The 18,166-nt window shown below is 40.6% G+C and overlaps 35 non-coding genes across 35 annotated transcripts; all 35 read left to right on the forward strand.

Annotated features, from left to right (window-relative positions):
• The first annotated feature begins 222 nt into the window (after positions 1–222).
• TRNAS-CGA (transfer RNA serine (anticodon CGA)) lies at positions 223–305 on the forward strand. The gene has a single exon. It is a non-coding gene; the product is annotated as a tRNA-Ser (tRNA).
• A 238-nt stretch (positions 306–543) lies between these two features.
• Positions 544–625, forward strand: TRNAS-UGA (transfer RNA serine (anticodon UGA)). The gene has a single exon. It is a non-coding gene; the product is annotated as a tRNA-Ser (tRNA).
• A 635-nt stretch (positions 626–1,260) lies between these two features.
• TRNAS-CGA (transfer RNA serine (anticodon CGA)) lies at positions 1,261–1,343 on the forward strand. The gene has a single exon. It is a non-coding gene; the product is annotated as a tRNA-Ser (tRNA).
• A 238-nt stretch (positions 1,344–1,581) lies between these two features.
• Positions 1,582–1,663, forward strand: TRNAS-UGA (transfer RNA serine (anticodon UGA)). Its single transcript has one exon. It is a non-coding gene; the product is annotated as a tRNA-Ser (tRNA).
• A 635-nt stretch (positions 1,664–2,298) lies between these two features.
• Positions 2,299–2,380, forward strand: TRNAS-CGA (transfer RNA serine (anticodon CGA)). Its single transcript has one exon. It is a non-coding gene; the product is annotated as a tRNA-Ser (tRNA).
• A 237-nt stretch (positions 2,381–2,617) lies between these two features.
• Positions 2,618–2,699, forward strand: TRNAS-UGA (transfer RNA serine (anticodon UGA)). The gene has a single exon. It is a non-coding gene; the product is annotated as a tRNA-Ser (tRNA).
• A 635-nt stretch (positions 2,700–3,334) lies between these two features.
• On the forward strand, positions 3,335–3,417 carry TRNAS-CGA (transfer RNA serine (anticodon CGA)). The gene has a single exon. It is a non-coding gene; the product is annotated as a tRNA-Ser (tRNA).
• Positions 3,418–3,655: 238 nt separating this feature from the next.
• On the forward strand, positions 3,656–3,737 carry TRNAS-UGA (transfer RNA serine (anticodon UGA)). The gene has a single exon. It is a non-coding gene; the product is annotated as a tRNA-Ser (tRNA).
• A 635-nt stretch (positions 3,738–4,372) lies between these two features.
• TRNAS-CGA (transfer RNA serine (anticodon CGA)) lies at positions 4,373–4,455 on the forward strand. The gene has a single exon. It is a non-coding gene; the product is annotated as a tRNA-Ser (tRNA).
• Positions 4,456–4,693: 238 nt separating this feature from the next.
• TRNAS-UGA (transfer RNA serine (anticodon UGA)) lies at positions 4,694–4,775 on the forward strand. The gene has a single exon. It is a non-coding gene; the product is annotated as a tRNA-Ser (tRNA).
• Positions 4,776–5,410: 635 nt separating this feature from the next.
• On the forward strand, positions 5,411–5,493 carry TRNAS-CGA (transfer RNA serine (anticodon CGA)). Its single transcript has one exon. It is a non-coding gene; the product is annotated as a tRNA-Ser (tRNA).
• A 237-nt stretch (positions 5,494–5,730) lies between these two features.
• TRNAS-UGA (transfer RNA serine (anticodon UGA)) lies at positions 5,731–5,812 on the forward strand. The gene has a single exon. It is a non-coding gene; the product is annotated as a tRNA-Ser (tRNA).
• A 635-nt stretch (positions 5,813–6,447) lies between these two features.
• On the forward strand, positions 6,448–6,530 carry TRNAS-CGA (transfer RNA serine (anticodon CGA)). Its single transcript has one exon. It is a non-coding gene; the product is annotated as a tRNA-Ser (tRNA).
• A 238-nt stretch (positions 6,531–6,768) lies between these two features.
• On the forward strand, positions 6,769–6,850 carry TRNAS-UGA (transfer RNA serine (anticodon UGA)). Its single transcript has one exon. It is a non-coding gene; the product is annotated as a tRNA-Ser (tRNA).
• A 635-nt stretch (positions 6,851–7,485) lies between these two features.
• Positions 7,486–7,568, forward strand: TRNAS-CGA (transfer RNA serine (anticodon CGA)). The gene has a single exon. It is a non-coding gene; the product is annotated as a tRNA-Ser (tRNA).
• Positions 7,569–7,806: 238 nt separating this feature from the next.
• On the forward strand, positions 7,807–7,888 carry TRNAS-UGA (transfer RNA serine (anticodon UGA)). The gene has a single exon. It is a non-coding gene; the product is annotated as a tRNA-Ser (tRNA).
• A 635-nt stretch (positions 7,889–8,523) lies between these two features.
• TRNAS-CGA (transfer RNA serine (anticodon CGA)) lies at positions 8,524–8,605 on the forward strand. The gene has a single exon. It is a non-coding gene; the product is annotated as a tRNA-Ser (tRNA).
• A 237-nt stretch (positions 8,606–8,842) lies between these two features.
• TRNAS-UGA (transfer RNA serine (anticodon UGA)) lies at positions 8,843–8,924 on the forward strand. The gene has a single exon. It is a non-coding gene; the product is annotated as a tRNA-Ser (tRNA).
• Positions 8,925–9,559: 635 nt separating this feature from the next.
• On the forward strand, positions 9,560–9,642 carry TRNAS-CGA (transfer RNA serine (anticodon CGA)). Its single transcript has one exon. It is a non-coding gene; the product is annotated as a tRNA-Ser (tRNA).
• A 238-nt stretch (positions 9,643–9,880) lies between these two features.
• Positions 9,881–9,962, forward strand: TRNAS-UGA (transfer RNA serine (anticodon UGA)). The gene has a single exon. It is a non-coding gene; the product is annotated as a tRNA-Ser (tRNA).
• Positions 9,963–10,597: 635 nt separating this feature from the next.
• Positions 10,598–10,680, forward strand: TRNAS-CGA (transfer RNA serine (anticodon CGA)). The gene has a single exon. It is a non-coding gene; the product is annotated as a tRNA-Ser (tRNA).
• Positions 10,681–10,917: 237 nt separating this feature from the next.
• TRNAS-UGA (transfer RNA serine (anticodon UGA)) lies at positions 10,918–10,999 on the forward strand. Its single transcript has one exon. It is a non-coding gene; the product is annotated as a tRNA-Ser (tRNA).
• A 635-nt stretch (positions 11,000–11,634) lies between these two features.
• Positions 11,635–11,717, forward strand: TRNAS-CGA (transfer RNA serine (anticodon CGA)). The gene has a single exon. It is a non-coding gene; the product is annotated as a tRNA-Ser (tRNA).
• A 238-nt stretch (positions 11,718–11,955) lies between these two features.
• TRNAS-UGA (transfer RNA serine (anticodon UGA)) lies at positions 11,956–12,037 on the forward strand. Its single transcript has one exon. It is a non-coding gene; the product is annotated as a tRNA-Ser (tRNA).
• Positions 12,038–12,672: 635 nt separating this feature from the next.
• TRNAS-CGA (transfer RNA serine (anticodon CGA)) lies at positions 12,673–12,755 on the forward strand. Its single transcript has one exon. It is a non-coding gene; the product is annotated as a tRNA-Ser (tRNA).
• A 238-nt stretch (positions 12,756–12,993) lies between these two features.
• TRNAS-UGA (transfer RNA serine (anticodon UGA)) lies at positions 12,994–13,075 on the forward strand. The gene has a single exon. It is a non-coding gene; the product is annotated as a tRNA-Ser (tRNA).
• Positions 13,076–13,710: 635 nt separating this feature from the next.
• On the forward strand, positions 13,711–13,793 carry TRNAS-CGA (transfer RNA serine (anticodon CGA)). The gene has a single exon. It is a non-coding gene; the product is annotated as a tRNA-Ser (tRNA).
• Positions 13,794–14,031: 238 nt separating this feature from the next.
• On the forward strand, positions 14,032–14,113 carry TRNAS-UGA (transfer RNA serine (anticodon UGA)). The gene has a single exon. It is a non-coding gene; the product is annotated as a tRNA-Ser (tRNA).
• Positions 14,114–14,748: 635 nt separating this feature from the next.
• Positions 14,749–14,831, forward strand: TRNAS-CGA (transfer RNA serine (anticodon CGA)). Its single transcript has one exon. It is a non-coding gene; the product is annotated as a tRNA-Ser (tRNA).
• A 238-nt stretch (positions 14,832–15,069) lies between these two features.
• Positions 15,070–15,151, forward strand: TRNAS-UGA (transfer RNA serine (anticodon UGA)). Its single transcript has one exon. It is a non-coding gene; the product is annotated as a tRNA-Ser (tRNA).
• Positions 15,152–15,786: 635 nt separating this feature from the next.
• On the forward strand, positions 15,787–15,869 carry TRNAS-CGA (transfer RNA serine (anticodon CGA)). The gene has a single exon. It is a non-coding gene; the product is annotated as a tRNA-Ser (tRNA).
• A 238-nt stretch (positions 15,870–16,107) lies between these two features.
• On the forward strand, positions 16,108–16,189 carry TRNAS-UGA (transfer RNA serine (anticodon UGA)). Its single transcript has one exon. It is a non-coding gene; the product is annotated as a tRNA-Ser (tRNA).
• A 635-nt stretch (positions 16,190–16,824) lies between these two features.
• TRNAS-CGA (transfer RNA serine (anticodon CGA)) lies at positions 16,825–16,907 on the forward strand. The gene has a single exon. It is a non-coding gene; the product is annotated as a tRNA-Ser (tRNA).
• Positions 16,908–17,145: 238 nt separating this feature from the next.
• TRNAS-UGA (transfer RNA serine (anticodon UGA)) lies at positions 17,146–17,227 on the forward strand. Its single transcript has one exon. It is a non-coding gene; the product is annotated as a tRNA-Ser (tRNA).
• Positions 17,228–17,862: 635 nt separating this feature from the next.
• On the forward strand, positions 17,863–17,945 carry TRNAS-CGA (transfer RNA serine (anticodon CGA)). The gene has a single exon. It is a non-coding gene; the product is annotated as a tRNA-Ser (tRNA).
• The last annotated feature ends 221 nt before the right edge of the window (positions 17,946–18,166 follow it).

An 18,166-nucleotide genomic window follows, 5' to 3' on the forward strand; every position in this document is an offset into this window, starting at 1 on the left:
TGTATTCTCCAAAACACACCTCATTAGTTTTCCAAAACCGTCCTCCTTCTCATGAACCTTACATCACACCTGTCTCTGTCTGTAAGTCAACAGTCATACGCAAGAGGACTTTCTCATGACTTTGTGTGGCAAAAAAGGGCTAGACACACTTAGGGCAGTGCTTTATTTCAATCTGTCCAACGATACTATCCAAAAGGCACCCGATGAGTGGAGATAAAATGGGCTGTGATGGCCGAGAGGTTAAGGCGTTGGACTCGAAATCCAATGGGGTCTCCCCGCATAGGTTCACAATCCTGTTCACAGCGGAATGTTTTATACGCTCTGAGAGAAGAGAAGTCCTTTCAGAGAAATAATTGCATGCGCTCTAAATTTAAAAGAGATTCCAAACCAAGGTCTAGCCAATGAAAACTAAAGTTTTAAGAATGGGGGGAAAAAAGTTTTGAAAGAAATCAAGCAGTTTATCCTACTGATTTGAACTTTTTTCATGTCAAACCCCCAAACCTGCTGTTTCCCCCAAAAATCCAACAAACAGGTGGAAATGCAGCTGTGATGGCCGAGTGGTTAAGGCGTTGGACTTGAAATCCAATGGGGTTTCCCCGCACAGGTTCAAATCCTGTTCACAGCGGAACCTTTTATACGCCTTAAAGAGAAGTCAGAGAAATAATTGCATTCGCTCTAAATTAAAAGGACATTCGAAAGCTTTGACACATACACATTTTCAATGGAGACTATTATTTCTATAAAGATAAGGTTCGGACAATGAAAACTAAGATTTTAAGAGCGTTGGGAAAAAGCATTGATAGAAATCAAGCGGTTTATCTTATTGATTTAAGTTTTTTTCATATCGTAGTGTCAATTGTTAAAAAAGTGCTTCTCCTTACTTCCCAAAGCCTTACTTCTTCTCATGAACCTCACACCACACCTGTCTCTGTCTGTAAAACAATAGCCTTAAGCAAGAGGCCTATCTCATGACCGTGTGTTGAAGAAAAGGTTAAGACACAGTTAGGGCTACTCCTGAGTTCAGAGACGTCGCTCAACTGTATTCTCCAAAACACACCTCATTAGTTTTCCAAAACCGTCCTCCTTCTCATGAACCTTACATCACACCTGTCTCTGTCTGTAAGTCAACAGTCATACGCAAGAGGACTTTCTCATGACTTTGTGTGGCAAAAAAGGGCTAGACACACTTAGGGCAGTGCTTTATTTCAATCTGTCCAACGATACTATCCAAAAGGCACCCGATGAGTGGAGATAAAATGGGCTGTGATGGCCGAGAGGTTAAGGCGTTGGATTCGAAATCCAATGGGGTCTCCCCGCATAGGTTCACAATCCTGTTCACAGCGGAATGTTTTATACGCTCTGAGAGAAGAGAAGTCCTTTCAGAGAAATAATTGCATGCGCTCTAAATTTAAAAGAGATTCCAAACCAAGGTCTAGCCAATGAAAACTAAAGTTTTAAGAATGGGGGGAAAAAAGTTTTGAAAGAAATCAAGCAGTTTATCCTACTGATTTGAACTTTTTTCATGTGAAACCCCCAAACCTGCTGTTTCCCCCAAAAATCCAACAAACAGGTGGAAATGCAGCTGTGATGGCCGAGTGGTTAAGGCGTTGGACTTGAAATCCAATGGGGTTTCCCCGCACAGGTTCAAATCCTGTTCACAGCGGAATCTTTTATACGCCTTAAAGAGAAGTCAGAGAAATAATTGCATTCGCTCTAAATTAAAAGGACATTCGAAAGCTTTGACACATACACATTTTCAATGGAGACTATTATTTCTATAAAGATAAGGTTCGGACAATGAAAACTAAGATTTTAAGAGCGTTGGGAAAAAGCATTGATAGAAATCAAGCGGTTTATCTTATTGATTTAAGTTTTTTTCATATCGTAGTGTCAATTGTTAAAAAAGTGCTTCTCCTTACTTCCCAAAGCCTTACTTCTTCTCATGAACCTCACACCACACCTGTCTCTGTCTGTAAAACAATAGCCTTAAGCAAGAGGCCTATCTCATGACCGTGTGTTGAAGAAAAGGTTAAGACACAGTTAGGGCTACTCCTGAGTTCAGAGACGTCGCTCAACTGTATTCTCCAAAACACACCTCATTAGTTTTCCAAAACCGTCCTCCTTCTCATGAACCTTACATCACACCTGTCTCTGTCTGTAAGTCAACAGTCATACGCAAGAGGACTTTCTCATGACTTTGTGTGGCAAAAAAGGGCTAGACACACTTAGGGCAGTGCTTTATTTCAATCTGTCCAACGATACTATCCAAAAGGCACCCGATGAGTGGAGATAAAATGGGCTGTGATGGCCGAGAGGTTAAGGCGTTGGACTCGAAATCCAATGGGGTCTCCCCGCATAGGTTCAAATCCTGTTCACAGCGGATTGTTTTATACGCTCTGAGAGAAGAGAAGTCTTTTCAGAGAAATAATTGCATGCGCTCTAAATTTAAAAGAGATTCCAAACCAAGGTCTAGCCAATGAAAACTAAAGTTTTAACAATGGGGGAAAAAAGTTTTGAAAGAAATCAAGCAGTTTATCCTACTGATTTGAACTTTTTTCATGTCAAACCCCCAAACCTGCTGTTTCCCCCAAAAATCCAGCAAACAGGTGGAAATGCAGCTGTGATGGCCGAGTGGTTAAGGCGTTGGACTTGAAATCCAATGGGGTTTCCCTGCACAGGTTCAAATCCTGTTCACAGCGGAATCTTTTATATGCCTTAAAGAGAAGTAAGAGAAATAATTGCATTCGCTCTAAATTAAAAGGACATTCGAAAGCTTTGACACATACACATTTTCAATGGAGACTATTATTTCTATAAAGATAAGGTTCGGACAATGAAAACTAAGATTTTAAGAGCGTTGGGAAAAAGCATTGATAGAAATCAAGCGGTTTATCTTATTGATTTAAGTTTTTTTCATATCGTAGTGTCAATTGTTAAAAAAGTGCTTCTCCTTACTTCCCAAAGCCTTACTTCTTCTCATGAACCTCACACCACACCTGTCTCTGTCTGTAAAACAATAGCCTTAAGCAAGAGGCCTATCTCATGACCGTGTGTTGAAGAAAAGGTTAAGACACAGTTAGGGCTACTCCTGAGTTCAGAGACGTCGCTCAACTGTATTCTCCAAAACACACCTCATTAGTTTTCCAAAACCGTCCTCCTTCTCATGAACCTTACATCACACCTGTCTCTGTCTGTAAGTCAACAGTCATACGCAAGAGGACTTTCTCATGACTTTGTGTGGCAAAAAAGGGCTAGACACACTTAGGGCAGTGCTTTATTTCAATCTGTCCAACGATACTATCCAAAAGGCACCCGATGAGTGGAGATAAAATGGGCTGTGATGGCCGAGAGGTTAAGGCGTTGGACTCGAAATCCAATGGGGTCTCCCCGCATAGGTTCACAATCCTGTTCACAGCGGAATGTTTTATACGCTCTGAGAGAAGAGAAGTCCTTTCAGAGAAATAATTGCATGTGCTCTAAATTTAAAAGAGATTCCAAACCAAGGTCTAGCTAATGAAAACTAAAGTTTTAAGAATGGGGGGAAAAAAGTTTTGAAAGAAATCAAGCAGTTTATCCTACTGATTTGAACTTTTTTCATGTCAAACCCCCAAACCTGCTGTTTCCCCCAAAAATCCAACAAACAGGTGGAAATGCAGCTGTGATGGCCGAGTGGTTAAGGCGTTGGACTTGAAATCCAATGGGGTTTCCCCGCACAGGTTCAAATCTTGTTCACAGCTGAACCTTTTATACGCCTTAAAGAGAAGTCAGAGAAATAATTGCATTCGCTCTAAATTAAAAGGACATTCGAAAGCTTTGACACATACACATTTTCAATGGAGACTATTATTTCTATAAAGATAAGGTTCGGACAATGAAAACTAAGATTTTAAGAGCGTTGGGAAAAAGCATTGATAGAAATCAAGCGGTTTATCTTATTGATTTAAGTTTTTTTCATATCGTAGTGTCAATTGTTAAAAAAGTGCTTCTCCTTACTTCCCAAAGCCTTACTTCTTCTCATGAACCTCACACCACACCTGTCTCTGTCTGTAAAACAATAGCCTTAAGCAAGAGGCCTATCTCATGACCGTGTGTTGAAGAAAAGGTTAAGACACAGTTAGGGCTACTCCTGAGTTCAGAGACGTCGCTCAACTGTATTCTCCAAAACACACCTCATTAGTTTTCCAAAACCGTCCTCCTTCTCATGAACCTTACATCACACCTGTCTCTGTCTGTAAGTCAACAGTCATACGCAAGAGGACTTTCTCATGACTTTGTGTGGCAAAAAAGGGCTAGACACACTTAGGGCAGTGCTTTATTTCAATCTGTCCAACGATACTATCCAAAAGGCACCCGATGAGTGGAGATAAAATGGGCTGTGATGGCCGAGAGGTTAAGGCGTTGGATTCGAAATCCAATGGGGTCTCCCCGCATAGGTTCACAATCCTGTTCACAGCGGAATGTTTTATACGCTCTGAGAGAAGAGAAGTCCTTTCAGAGAAATAATTGCATGCGCTCTAAATTTAAAAGAGATTCCAAACCAAGGTCTAGCCAATGAAAACTAAAGTTTTAAGAATGGGGGGAAAAAAGTTTTGAAAGAAATCAAGCAGTTTATCCTACTGATTTGAACTTTTTTCATGTGAAACCCCCAAACCTGCTGTTTCCCCCAAAAATCCAACAAACAGGTGGAAATGCAGCTGTGATGGCCGAGTGGTTAAGGCGTTGGACTTGAAATCCAATGGGGTTTCCCCGCACAGGTTCAAATCCTGTTCACAGCGGAACCTTTTATACGCCTTAAAGAGAAGTCAGAGAAATAATTGCATTCGCTCTAAATTAAAAGGACATTCGAAAGCTTTGACACATACACATTTTCAATGGAGACTATTATTTCTATAAAGATAAGGTTCGGACAATGAAAACTAAGATTTTAAGAGCGTTGGGAAAAAGCATTGATAGAAATCAAGCGGTTTATCTTATTGATTTAAGTTTTTTTCATATCGTAGTGTCAATTGTTAAAAAAGTGCTTCTCCTTACTTCCCAAAGCCTTACTTCTTCTCATGAACCTCACACCACACCTGTCTCTGTCTGTAAAACAATAGCCTTAAGCAAGAGGCCTATCTCATGACCGTGTGTTGAAGAAAAGGTTAAGACACAGTTAGGGCTACTCCTGAGTTCAGAGACGTCGCTCAACTGTATTCTCCAAAACACACCTCATTAGTTTTCCAAAACCGTCCTCCTTCTCATGAACCTTACATCACACCTGTCTCTGTCTGTAAGTCAACAGTCATACGCAAGAGGACTTTCTCATGACTTTGTGTGGCAAAAAAGGGCTAGACACACTTAGGGCAGTGCTTTATTTCAATCTGTCCAACGATACTATCCAAAAGGCACCCGATGAGTGGAGATAAAATGGGCTGTGATGGCCGAGAGGTTAAGGCGTTGGACTCGAAATCCAATGGGGTCTCCCCGCATAGGTTCACAATCCTGTTCACAGCGGAATGTTTTATACGCTCTGAGAGAAGAGAAGTCCTTTCAGAGAAATAATTGCATGCGCTCTAAATTTAAAAGAGATTCCAAACCAAGGTCTAGCCAATGAAAACTCAAGTTTTAACAATGGGGGAAAAAAGTTTTGAAAGAAATCAAGCAGTTTATCCTACTGATTTGAACTTTTTTCATGTCAAACCCCCAAACCTGCTGTTTCCCCCAAAAATCCAACAAACAGGTGGAAATGCAGCTGTGATGGCCGAGTGGTTAAGGCGTTGGACTTGAAATCCAATGGGGTTTCCCTGCACAGGTTCAAATCCTGTTCACAGCGGAATCTTTTATATGCCTTAAAGAGAAGTAAGAGAAATAATTGCATTCGGTCTAAATTAAAAGGACATTCGAAAGCTTTGACACATACACATTTTCAATGGAGACTATTATTTCTATAAAGATAAGGTTCGGACAATGAAAACTAAGATTTTAAGAGCGTTGGGAAAAAGCATTGATAGAAATCAAGCGGTTTATCTTATTGATTTAAGTTTTTTTCATATCGTAGTGTCAATTGTTAAAAAAGTGCTTCTCCTTACTTCCCAAAGCCTTACTTCTTCTCATGAACCTCACACCACACCTGTCTCTGTCTGTAAAACAATAGCCTTAAGCAAGAGGCCTATCTCATGACCGTGTGTTGAAGAAAAGGTTAAGACACAGTTAGGGCTACTCCTGAGTTCAGAGACGTCGCTCAACTGTATTCTCCAAAACACACCTCATTAGTTTTCCAAAACCGTCCTCCTTCTCATGAACCTTACATCACACCTGTCTCTGTCTGTAAGTCAACAGTCATACGCAAGAGGACTTTCTCATGACTTTGTGTGGCAAAAAAGGGCTAGACACACTTAGGGCAGTGCTTTATTTCAATCTGTCCAACGATACTATCCAAAAGGCACCCGATGAGTGGAGATAAAATGGGCTGTGATGGCCGAGAGGTTAAGGCGTTGGACTCGAAATCCAATGGGGTCTCCCCGCATAGGTTCACAATCCTGTTCACAGCGGAATGTTTTATACGCTCTGAGAGAAGAGAAGTCCTTTCAGAGAAATAATTGCATGTGCTCTAAATTTAAAAGAGATTCCAAACCAAGGTCTAGCTAATGAAAACTAAAGTTTTAAGAATGGGGGGAAAAAAGTTTTGAAAGAAATCAAGCAGTTTATCCTACTGATTTGAACTTTTTTCATGTCAAACCCCCAAACCTGCTGTTTCCCCCAAAAATCCAACAAACAGGTGGAAATGCAGCTGTGATGGCCGAGTGGTTAAGGCGTTGGACTTGAAATCCAATGGGGTTTCCCCGCACAGGTTCAAATCCTGTTCACAGCTGAACCTTTTATACGCCTTAAAGAGAAGTCAGAGAAATAATTGCATTCGCTCTAAATTAAAAGGACATTCGAAAGCTTTGACACATACACATTTTCAATGGAGACTATTATTTCTATAAAGATAAGGTTCGGACAATGAAAACTAAGATTTTAAGAGCGTTGGGAAAAAGCATTGATAGAAATCAAGCGGTTTATCTTATTGATTTAAGTTTTTTTCATATCGTAGTGTCAATTGTTAAAAAAGTGCTTCTCCTTACTTCCCAAAGCCTTACTTCTTCTCATGAACCTCACACCACACCTGTCTCTGTCTGTAAAACAATAGCCTTAAGCAAGAGGCCTATCTCATGACCGTGTGTTGAAGAAAAGGTTAAGACACAGTTAGGGCTACTCCTGAGTTCAGAGACGTCGCTCAACTGTATTCTCCAAAACACACCTCATTAGTTTTCCAAAACCGTCCTCCTTCTCATGAACCTTACATCACACCTGTCTCTGTCTGTAAGTCAACAGTCATACGCAAGAGGACTTTCTCATGACTTTGTGTGGCAAAAAAGGGCTAGACACACTTAGGGCAGTGCTTTATTTCAATCTGTCCAACGATACTATCCAAAAGGCACCCGATGAGTGGAGATAAAATGGGCTGTGATGGCCGAGAGGTTAAGGCGTTGGATTCGAAATCCAATGGGGTCTCCCCGCATAGGTTCACAATCCTGTTCACAGCGGAATGTTTTATACGCTCTGAGAGAAGAGAAGTCCTTTCAGAGAAATAATTGCATGCGCTCTAAATTTAAAAGAGATTCCAAACCAAGGTCTAGCCAATGAAAACTAAAGTTTTAAGAATGGGGGGAAAAAAGTTTTGAAAGAAATCAAGCAGTTTATCCTACTGATTTGAACTTTTTTCATGTGAAACCCCCAAACCTGCTGTTTCCCCCAAAAATCCAACAAACAGGTGGAAATGCAGCTGTGATGGCCGAGTGGTTAAGGCGTTAGACTTGAAATCCAATGGGGTTTCCCCGCACAGGTTCAAATCCTGTTCACAGCGGAATCTTTTATACGCCTTAAAGAGAAGTCAGAGAAATAATTGCATTCGCTCTAAATTAAAAGGACATTCGAAAGCTTTGACACATACACATTTTCAATGGAGACTATTATTTCTATAAAGATAAGGTTCGGACAATGAAAACTAAGATTTTAAGAGCGTTGGGAAAAAGCATTGATAGAAATCAAGCGGTTTATCTTATTGATTTAAGTTTTTTTCATATCGTAGTGTCAATTGTTAAAAAAGTGCTTCTCCTTACTTCCCAAAGCCTTACTTCTTCTCATGAACCTCACACCACACCTGTCTCTGTCTGTAAAACAATAGCCTTAAGCAAGAGGCCTATCTCATGACCGTGTGTTGAAGAAAAGGTTAAGACACAGTTAGGGCTACTCCTGAGTTCAGAGACGTCGCTCAACTGTATTCTCCAAAACACACCTCATTAGTTTTCTAAAACCGTTCTCCTTCTCATGAACCTTACATCACACCTGTCTCTGTCTGTAAGTCAACAGTCATACGCAAGAGGACTTTCTCATGACTTTGTGTGGCAAAAAAGGGCTAGACACACTTAGGGCAGTGCTTTATTTCAATCTGTCCAACGATACTATCCAAAAGGCACCCGATGAGTGGAGATAAAATGGGCTGTGATGGCCGAGAGGTTAAGGCGTTGGACTCGAAATCCAATGGGGTCTCCCCGCATAGGTTCAAATCCTGTTCACAGCTGATTGTTTTATACGCTCTGAGAGAAGAGAAGTCTTTTCAGAGAAATAATTGCATGCGCTCTAAATTTAAAAGAGATTCCAAACCAAGGTCTAGCCAATGAAAACTAAAGTTTTAACAATGGGGGAAAAAAGTTTTGAAAGAAATCAAGCAGTTTATCCTACTGATTTGAACTTTTTTCATGTCAAACCCCCAAACCTGCTGTTTCCCCCAAAAATCCAGCAAACAGGTGGAAATGCAGCTGTGATGGCCGAGTGGTTAAGGCGTTGGACTTGAAATCCAATGGGGTTTCCCTGCACAGGTTCAAATCCTGTTCACAGCGGAATCTTTTATATGCCTTAAAGAGAAGTAAGAGAAATAATTGCATTCGCTCTAAATTAAAAGGACATTCGAAAGCTTTGACACATACACATTTTCAATGGAGACTATTATTTCTATAAAGATAAGGTTCGGACAATGAAAACTAAGATTTTAAGAGCGTTGGGAAAAAGCATTGATAGAAATCAAGCGGTTTATCTTATTGATTTAAGTTTTTTTCATATCGTAGTGTCAATTGTTAAAAAAGTGCTTCTCCTTACTTCCCAAAGCCTTACTTCTTCTCATGAACCTCACACCACACCTGTCTCTGTCTGTAAAACAATAGCCTTAAGCAAGAGGCCTATCTCATGACCGTGTGTTGAAGAAAAGGTTAAGACACAGTTAGGGCTACTCCTGAGTTCAGAGACGTCGCTCAACTGTATTCTCCAAAACACACCTCATTAGTTTTCCAAAACCGTCCTCCTTCTCATGAACCTTACATCACACCTGTCTCTGTCTGTAAGTCAACAGTCATACGCAAGAGGACTTTCTCATGACTTTGTGTGGCAAAAAAGGGCTAGACACACTTAGGGCAGTGCTTTATTTCAATCTGTCCAACGATACTATCCAAAAGGCACCCGATGAGTGGAGATAAAATGGGCTGTGATGGCCGAGAGGTTAAGGCGTTGGACTCGAAATCCAATGGGGTCTCCCCGCATAGGTTCACAATCCTGTTCACAGCGGAATGTTTTATACGCTCTGAGAGAAGAGAAGTCCTTTCAGAGAAATAATTGCATGTGCTCTAAATTTAAAAGAGATTCCAAACCAAGGTCTAGCTAATGAAAACTAAAGTTTTAAGAATGGGGGGAAAAAAGTTTTGAAAGAAATCAAGCAGTTTATCCTACTGATTTGAACTTTTTTCATGTCAAACCCCCAAACCTGCTGTTTCCCCCAAAAATCCAACAAACAGGTGGAAATGCAGCTGTGATGGCCGAGTGGTTAAGGCGTTGGACTTGAAATCCAATGGGGTTTCCCCGCACAGGTTCAAATCCTGTTCACAGCTGAACCTTTTATACGCCTTAAAGAGAAGTCAGAGAAATAATTGCATTCGCTCTAAATTAAAAGGACATTCGAAAGCTTTGACACATACACATTTTCAATGGAGACTATTATTTCTATAAAGATAAGGTTCGGACAATGAAAACTAAGATTTTAAGAGCGTTGGGAAAAAGCATTGATAGAAATCAAGCGGTTTATCTTATTGATTTAAGTTTTTTTCATATCGTAGTGTCAATTGTTAAAAAAGTGCTTCTCCTTACTTCCCAAAGCCTTACTTCTTCTCATGAACCTCACACCACACCTGTCTCTGTCTGTAAAACAATAGCCTTAAGCAAGAGGCCTATCTCATGACCGTGTGTTGAAGAAAAGGTTAAGACACAGTTAGGGCTACTCCTGAGTTCAGAGACGTCGCTCAACTGTATTCTCCAAAACACACCTCATTAGTTTTCCAAAACCGTCCTCCTTCTCATGAACCTTACATCACACCTGTCTCTGTCTGTAAGTCAACAGTCATACGCAAGAGGACTTTCTCATGACTTTGTGTGGCAAAAAAGGGCTAGACACACTTAGGGCAGTGCTTTATTTCAATCTGTCCAACGATACTATCCAAAAGGCACCCGATGAGTGGAGATAAAATGGGCTGTGATGGCCGAGAGGTTAAGGCGTTGGACTCGAAATCCAATGGGGTCTCCCCGCATAGGTTCACAATCCTGTTCACAGCGGAATGTTTTATACGCTCTGAGAGAAGAGAAGTCCTTTCAGAGAAATAATTGCATGCGCTCTAAATTTAAAAGAGATTCCAAACCAAGGTCTAGCCAATGAAAACTCAAGTTTTAACAATGGGGGAAAAAAGTTTTGAAAGAAATCAAGCAGTTTATCCTACTGATTTGAACTTTTTTCATGTGAAACCCCCAAACCTGCTGTTTCCCCCAAAAATCCAACAAACAGGTGGAAATGCAGCTGTGATGGCCGAGTGGTTAAGGCGTTGGACTTGAAATCCAATGGGGTTTCCCTGCACAGGTTCAAATCCTGTTCACAGCGGAATCTTTTATATGCCTTAAAGAGAAGTAAGAGAAATAATTGCATTCGGTCTAAATTAAAAGGACATTCGAAAGCTTTGACACATACACATTTTCAATGGAGACTATTATTTCTATAAAGATAAGGTTCGGACAATGAAAACTAAGATTTTAAGAGCGTTGGGAAAAAGCATTGATAGAAATCAAGCGGTTTATCTTATTGATTTAAGTTTTTTTCATATCGTAGTGTCAATTGTTAAAAAAGTGCTTCTCCTTACTTCCCAAAGCCTTACTTCTTCTCATGAACCTCACACCACACCTGTCTCTGTCTGTAAAACAATAGCCTTAAGCAAGAGGCCTATCTCATGACCGTGTGTTGAAGAAAAGGTTAAGACACAGTTAGGGCTACTCCTGAGTTCAGAGACGTCGCTCAACTGTATTCTCCAAAACACACCTCATTAGTTTTCCAAAACCGTCCTCCTTCTCATGAACCTTACATCACACCTGTCTCTGTCTGTAAGTCAACAGTCATACGCAAGAGGACTTTCTCATGACTTTGTGTGGCAAAAAAGGGCTAGACACACTTAGGGCAGTGCTTTATTTCAATCTGTCCAACGATACTATCCAAAAGGCACCCGATGAGTGGAGATAAAATGGGCTGTGATGGCCGAGAGGTTAAGGCGTTGGACTCGAAATCCAATGGGGTCTCCCCGCATAGGTTCACAATCCTGTTCACAGCGGAATGTTTTATACGCTCTGAGAGAAGAGAAGTCCTTTCAGAGAAATAATTGCATGTGCTCTAAATTTAAAAGAGATTCCAAACCAAGGTCTAGCTAATGAAAACTAAAGTTTTAAGAATGGGGGGAAAAAAGTTTTGAAAGAAATCAAGCAGTTTATCCTACTGATTTGAACTTTTTTCATGTCAAACCCCCAAACCTGCTGTTTCCCCCAAAAATCCAACAAACAGGTGGAAATGCAGCTGTGATGGCCGAGTGGTTAAGGCGTTGGACTTGAAATCCAATGGGGTTTCCCCGCACAGGTTCAAATCCTGTTCACAGCTGAACCTTTTATACGCCTTAAAGAGAAGTCAGAGAAATAATTGCATTCGCTCTAAATTAAAAGGACATTCGAAAGCTTTGACACATACACATTTTCAATGGAGACTATTATTTCTATAAAGATAAGGTTCGGACAATGAAAACTAAGATTTTAAGAGCGTTGGGAAAAAGCATTGATAGAAATCAAGCGGTTTATCTTATTGATTTAAGTTTTTTTCATATCGTAGTGTCAATTGTTAAAAAAGTGCTTCTCCTTACTTCCCAAAGCCTTACTTCTTCTCATGAACCTCACACCACACCTGTCTCTGTCTGTAAAACAATAGCCTTAAGCAAGAGGCCTATCTCATGACCGTGTGTTGAAGAAAAGGTTAAGACACAGTTAGGGCTACTCCTGAGTTCAGAGACGTCGCTCAACTGTATTCTCCAAAACACACCTCATTAGTTTTCCAAAACCGTCCTCCTTCTCATGAACCTTACATCACACCTGTCTCTGTCTGTAAGTCAACAGTCATACGCAAGAGGACTTTCTCATGACTTTGTGTGGCAAAAAAGGGCTAGACACACTTAGGGCAGTGCTTTATTTCAATCTGTCCAACGATACTATCCAAAAGGCACCCGATGAGTGGAGATAAAATGGGCTGTGATGGCCGAGAGGTTAAGGCGTTGGATTCGAAATCCAATGGGGTCTCCCCGCATAGGTTCACAATCCTGTTCACAGCGGAATGTTTTATACGCTCTGAGAGAAGAGAAGTCCTTTCAGAGAAATAATTGCATGCGCTCTAAATTTAAAAGAGATTCCAAACCAAGGTCTAGCCAATGAAAACTAAAGTTTTAAGAATGGGGGGAAAAAAGTTTTGAAAGAAATCAAGCAGTTTATCCTACTGATTTGAACTTTTTTCATGTGAAACCCCCAAACCTGCTGTTTCCCCCAAAAATCCAACAAACAGGTGGAAATGCAGCTGTGATGGCCGAGTGGTTAAGGCGTTGGACTTGAAATCCAATGGGGTTTCCCCGCACAGGTTCAAATCCTGTTCACAGCGGAACCTTTTATACGCCTTAAAGAGAAGTCAGAGAAATAATTGCATTCGCTCTAAATTAAAAGGACATTCGAAAGCTTTGACACATACACATTTTCAATGGAGACTATTATTTCTATAGAGATAAGGTTCGGACAATGAAAACTAAGATTTTAAGAGCGTTGGGAAAAAGCATTGATAGAAATCAAGCGGTTTATCTTATTGATTTAAGTTTTTTTCATATCGTAGTGTCAATTGTTAAAAAAGTGCTTCTCCTTACTTCCCAAAGCCTTACTTCTTCTCATGAACCTCACACCACACCTGTCTCTGTCTGTAAAACAATAGCCTTAAGCAAGAGGCCTATCTCATGACCGTGTGTTGAAGAAAAGGTTAAGACACAGTTAGGGCTACTCCTGAGTTCAGAGACGTCGCTCAACTGTATTCTCCAAAACACACCTCATTAGTTTTCCAAAACCGTCCTCCTTCTCATGAACCTTACATCACACCTGTCTCTGTCTGTAAGTCAACAGTCATACGCAAGAGGACTTTCTCATGACTTTGTGTGGCAAAAAAGGGCTAGACACACTTAGGGCAGTGCTTTATTTCAATCTGTCCAACGATACTATCCAAAAGGCACCCGATGAGTGGAGATAAAATGGGCTGTGATGGCCGAGAGGTTAAGGCGTTGGACTCGAAATCCAATGGGGTCTCCCCGCATAGGTTCACAATCCTGTTCACAGCGGAATGTTTTATACGCTCTGAGAGAAGAGAAGTCCTTTCAGAGAAATAATTGCATGTGCTCTAAATTTAAAAGAGATTCCAAACCAAGGTCTAGCTAATGAAAACTAAAGTTTTAAGAATGGGGGGAAAAAAGTTTTGAAAGAAATCAAGCAGTTTATCCTACTGATTTGAACTTTTTTCATGTCAAACCCCCAAACCTGCTGTTTCCCCCAAAAATCCAACAAACAGGTGGAAATGCAGCTGTGATGGCCGAGTGGTTAAGGCGTTGGACTTGAAATCCAATGGGGTTTCCCCGCACAGGTTCAAATCCTGTTCACAGCTGAACCTTTTATACGCCTTAAAGAGAAGTCAGAGAAATAATTGCATTCGCTCTAAATTAAAAGGACATTCGAAAGCTTTGACACATACACATTTTCAATGGAGACTATTATTTCTATAAAGATAAGGTTCGGACAATGAAAACTAAGATTTTAAGAGCGTTGGGAAAAAGCATTGATAGAAATCAAGCGGTTTATCTTATTGATTTAAGTTTTTTTCATATCGTAGTGTCAATTGTTAAAAAAGTGCTTCTCCTTACTTCCCAAAGCCTTACTTCTTCTCATGAACCTCACACCACACCTGTCTCTGTCTGTAAAACAATAGCCTTAAGCAAGAGGCCTATCTCATGACCGTGTGTTGAAGAAAAGGTTAAGACACAGTTAGGGCTACTCCTGAGTTCAGAGACGTCGCTCAACTGTATTCTCCAAAACACACCTCATTAGTTTTCCAAAACCGTCCTCCTTCTCATGAACCTTACATCACACCTGTCTCTGTCTGTAAGTCAACAGTCATACGCAAGAGGACTTTCTCATGACTTTGTGTGGCAAAAAAGGGCTAGACACACTTAGGGCAGTGCTTTATTTCAATCTGTCCAACGATACTATCCAAAAGGCACCCGATGAGTGGAGATAAAATGGGCTGTGATGGCCGAGAGGTTAAGGCGTTGGATTCGAAATCCAATGGGGTCTCCCCGCATAGGTTCACAATCCTGTTCACAGCGGAATGTTTTATACGCTCTGAGAGAAGAGAAGTCCTTTCAGAGAAATAATTGCATGCGCTCTAAATTTAAAAGAGATTCCAAACCAAGGTCTAGCCAATGAAAACTAAAGTTTTAAGAATGGGGGGAAAAAAGTTTTGAAAGAAATCAAGCAGTTTATCCTACTGATTTGAACTTTTTTCATGTGAAACCCCCAAACCTGCTGTTTCCCCCAAAAATCCAACAAACAGGTGGAAATGCAGCTGTGATGGCCGAGTGGTTAAGGCGTTGGACTTGAAATCCAATGGGGTTTCCCCGCACAGGTTCAAATCCTGTTCACAGCGGAACCTTTTATACGCCTTAAAGAGAAGTCAGAGAAATAATTGCATTCGCTCTAAATTAAAAGGACATTCGAAAGCTTTGACACATACACATTTTCAATGGAGACTATTATTTCTATAAAGATAAGGTTCGGACAATGAAAACTAAGATTTTAAGAGCGTTGGGAAAAAGCATTGATAGAAATCAAGCGGTTTATCTTATTGATTTAAGTTTTTTTCATATCGTAGTGTCAATTGTTAAAAAAGTGCTTCTCCTTACTTCCCAAAGCCTTACTTCTTCTCATGAACCTCACACCACACCTGTCTCTGTCTGTAAAACAATAGCCTTAAGCAAGAGGCCTATCTCATGACCGTGTGTTGAAGAAAAGGTTAAGACACAGTTAGGGCTACTCCTGAGTTCAGAGACGTCGCTCAACTGTATTCTCCAAAACACACCTCATTAGTTTTCCAAAACCGTCCTCCTTCTCATGAACCTTACATCACACCTGTCTCTGTCTGTAAGTCAACAGTCATACGCAAGAGGACTTTCTCATGACTTTGTGTGGCAAAAAAGGGCTAGACACACTTAGGGCAGTGCTTTATTTCAATCTGTCCAACGATACTATCCAAAAGGCACCCGATGAGTGGAGATAAAATGGGCTGTGATGGCCGAGAGGTTAAGGCGTTGGACTCGAAATCCAATGGGGTCTCCCCGCATAGGTTCACAATCCTGTTCACAGCGGAATGTTTTATACGCTCTGAGAGAAGAGAAGTCCTTTCAGAGAAATAATTGCATGTGCTCTAAATTTAAAAGAGATTCCAAACCAAGGTCTAGCTAATGAAAACTAAAGTTTTAAGAATGGGGGGAAAAAAGTTTTGAAAGAAATCAAGCAGTTTATCCTACTGATTTGAACTTTTTTCATGTCAAACCCCCAAACCTGCTGTTTCCCCCAAAAATCCAACAAACAGGTGGAAATGCAGCTGTGATGGCCGAGTGGTTAAGGCGTTGGACTTGAAATCCAATGGGGTTTCCCCGCACAGGTTCAAATCCTGTTCACAGCTGAACCTTTTATACGCCTTAAAGAGAAGTCAGAGAAGTAATTGCATTCGCTCTAAATTAAAAGGACATTCGAAAGCTTTGACACATACACATTTTCAATGGAGACTATTATTTCTATAAAGATAAGGTTCGGACAATGAAAACTAAGATTTTAAGAGCGTTGGGAAAAAGCATTGATAGAAATCAAGCGGTTTATCTTATTGATTTAAGTTTTTTTCATATCGTAGTGTCAATTGTTAAAAAAGTGCTTCTCCTTACTTCCCAAAGCCTTACTTCTTCTCATGAACCTCACACCACACCTGTCTCTGTCTGTAAAACAATAGCCTTAAGCAAGAGGCCTATCTCATGACCGTGTGTTGAAGAAAAGGTTAAGACACAGTTAGGGCTACTCCTGAGTTCAGAGACGTCGCTCAACTGTATTCTCCAAAACACACCTCATTAGTTTTCCAAAACCGTCCTCCTTCTCATGAACCTTACATCACACCTGTCTCTGTCTGTAAGTCAACAGTCATACGCAAGAGGACTTTCTCATGACTTTGTGTGGCAAAAAAGGGCTAGACACACTTAGGGCAGTGCTTTATTTCAATCTGTCCAACGATACTATCCAAAAGGCACCCGATGAGTGGAGATAAAATGGGCTGTGATGGCCGAGAGGTTAAGGCGTTGGATTCGAAATCCAATGGGGTCTCCCCGCATAGGTTCACAATCCTGTTCACAGCGGAATGTTTTATACGCTCTGAGAGAAGAGAAGTCCTTTCAGAGAAATAATTGCATGCGCTCTAAATTTAAAAGAGATTCCAAACCAAGGTCTAGCCAATGAAAACTAAAGTTTTAAGAATGGGGGGAAAAAAGTTTTGAAAGAAATCAAGCAGTTTATCCTACTGATTTGAACTTTTTTCATGTGAAACCCCCAAACCTGCTGTTTCCCCCAAAAATCCAACAAACAGGTGGAAATGCAGCTGTGATGGCCGAGTGGTTAAGGCATTGGACTTGAAATCCAATGGGGTTTCCCCGCACAGGTTCAAATCCTGTTCACAGCGGAATCTTTCATACGCCTTAAAGAGAAGTCAGAGAAATAATTGCATTCGCTCTAAATTAAAAGGACATTCGAAAGCTTTGACACATACACATTTTCAATGGAGACTATTATTTCTATAAAGATAAGGTTCGGACAATGAAAACTAAGATTTTAAGAGCGTTGGGAAAAAGCATTGATAGAAATCAAGCGGTTTATCTTATTGATTTAAGTTTTTTTCATATCGTAGTGTCAATTGTTAAAAAAGTGCTTCTCCTTACTTCCCAAAGCCTTACTTCTTCTCATGAACCTCACACCACACCTGTCTCTGTCTGTAAAACAATAGCCTTAAGCAAGAGGCCTATCTCATGACCGTGTGTTGAAGAAAAGGTTAAGACACAGTTAGGGCTACTCCTGAGTTCAGAGACGTCGCTCAACTGTATTCTCCAAAACACACCTCATTAGTTTTCCAAAACCGTCCTCCTTCTCATGAACCTTACATCACACCTGTCTCTGTCTGTAAGTCAACAGTCATACGCAAGAGGACTTTCTCATGACTTTGTGTGGCAAAAAAGGGCTAGACACACTTAGGGCAGTGCTTTATTTCAATCTGTCCAACGATACTATCCAAAAGGCACCCGATGAGTGGAGATAAAATGGGCTGTGATGGCCGAGAGGTTAAGGCGTTGGACTCGAAATCCAATGGGGTCTCCCCGCATAGGTTCACAATCCTGTTCACAGCGGAATGTTTTATACGCTCTGAGAGAAGAGAAGTCCTTTCAGAGAAATAATTGCATGCGCTCTAAATTTAAAAGAGATTCCAAACCAAGGTCTAGCCAATGAAAACTAAAGTTTTAACAATGGGGGAAAAAAGTTTTGAAAGAAATCAAGCAGTTTATCCTACTGATTTGAACTTTTTTCATGTCAAACCCCCAAACCTGCTGTTTCCCCCAAAAATCCAACA

This window comes from Eleutherodactylus coqui, chromosome 2 (assembly GCF_035609145.1).
Source record: "Eleutherodactylus coqui strain aEleCoq1 chromosome 2, aEleCoq1.hap1, whole genome shotgun sequence".
NCBI lineage: Eukaryota > Metazoa > Chordata > Amphibia > Anura > Eleutherodactylidae > Eleutherodactylus > Eleutherodactylus coqui.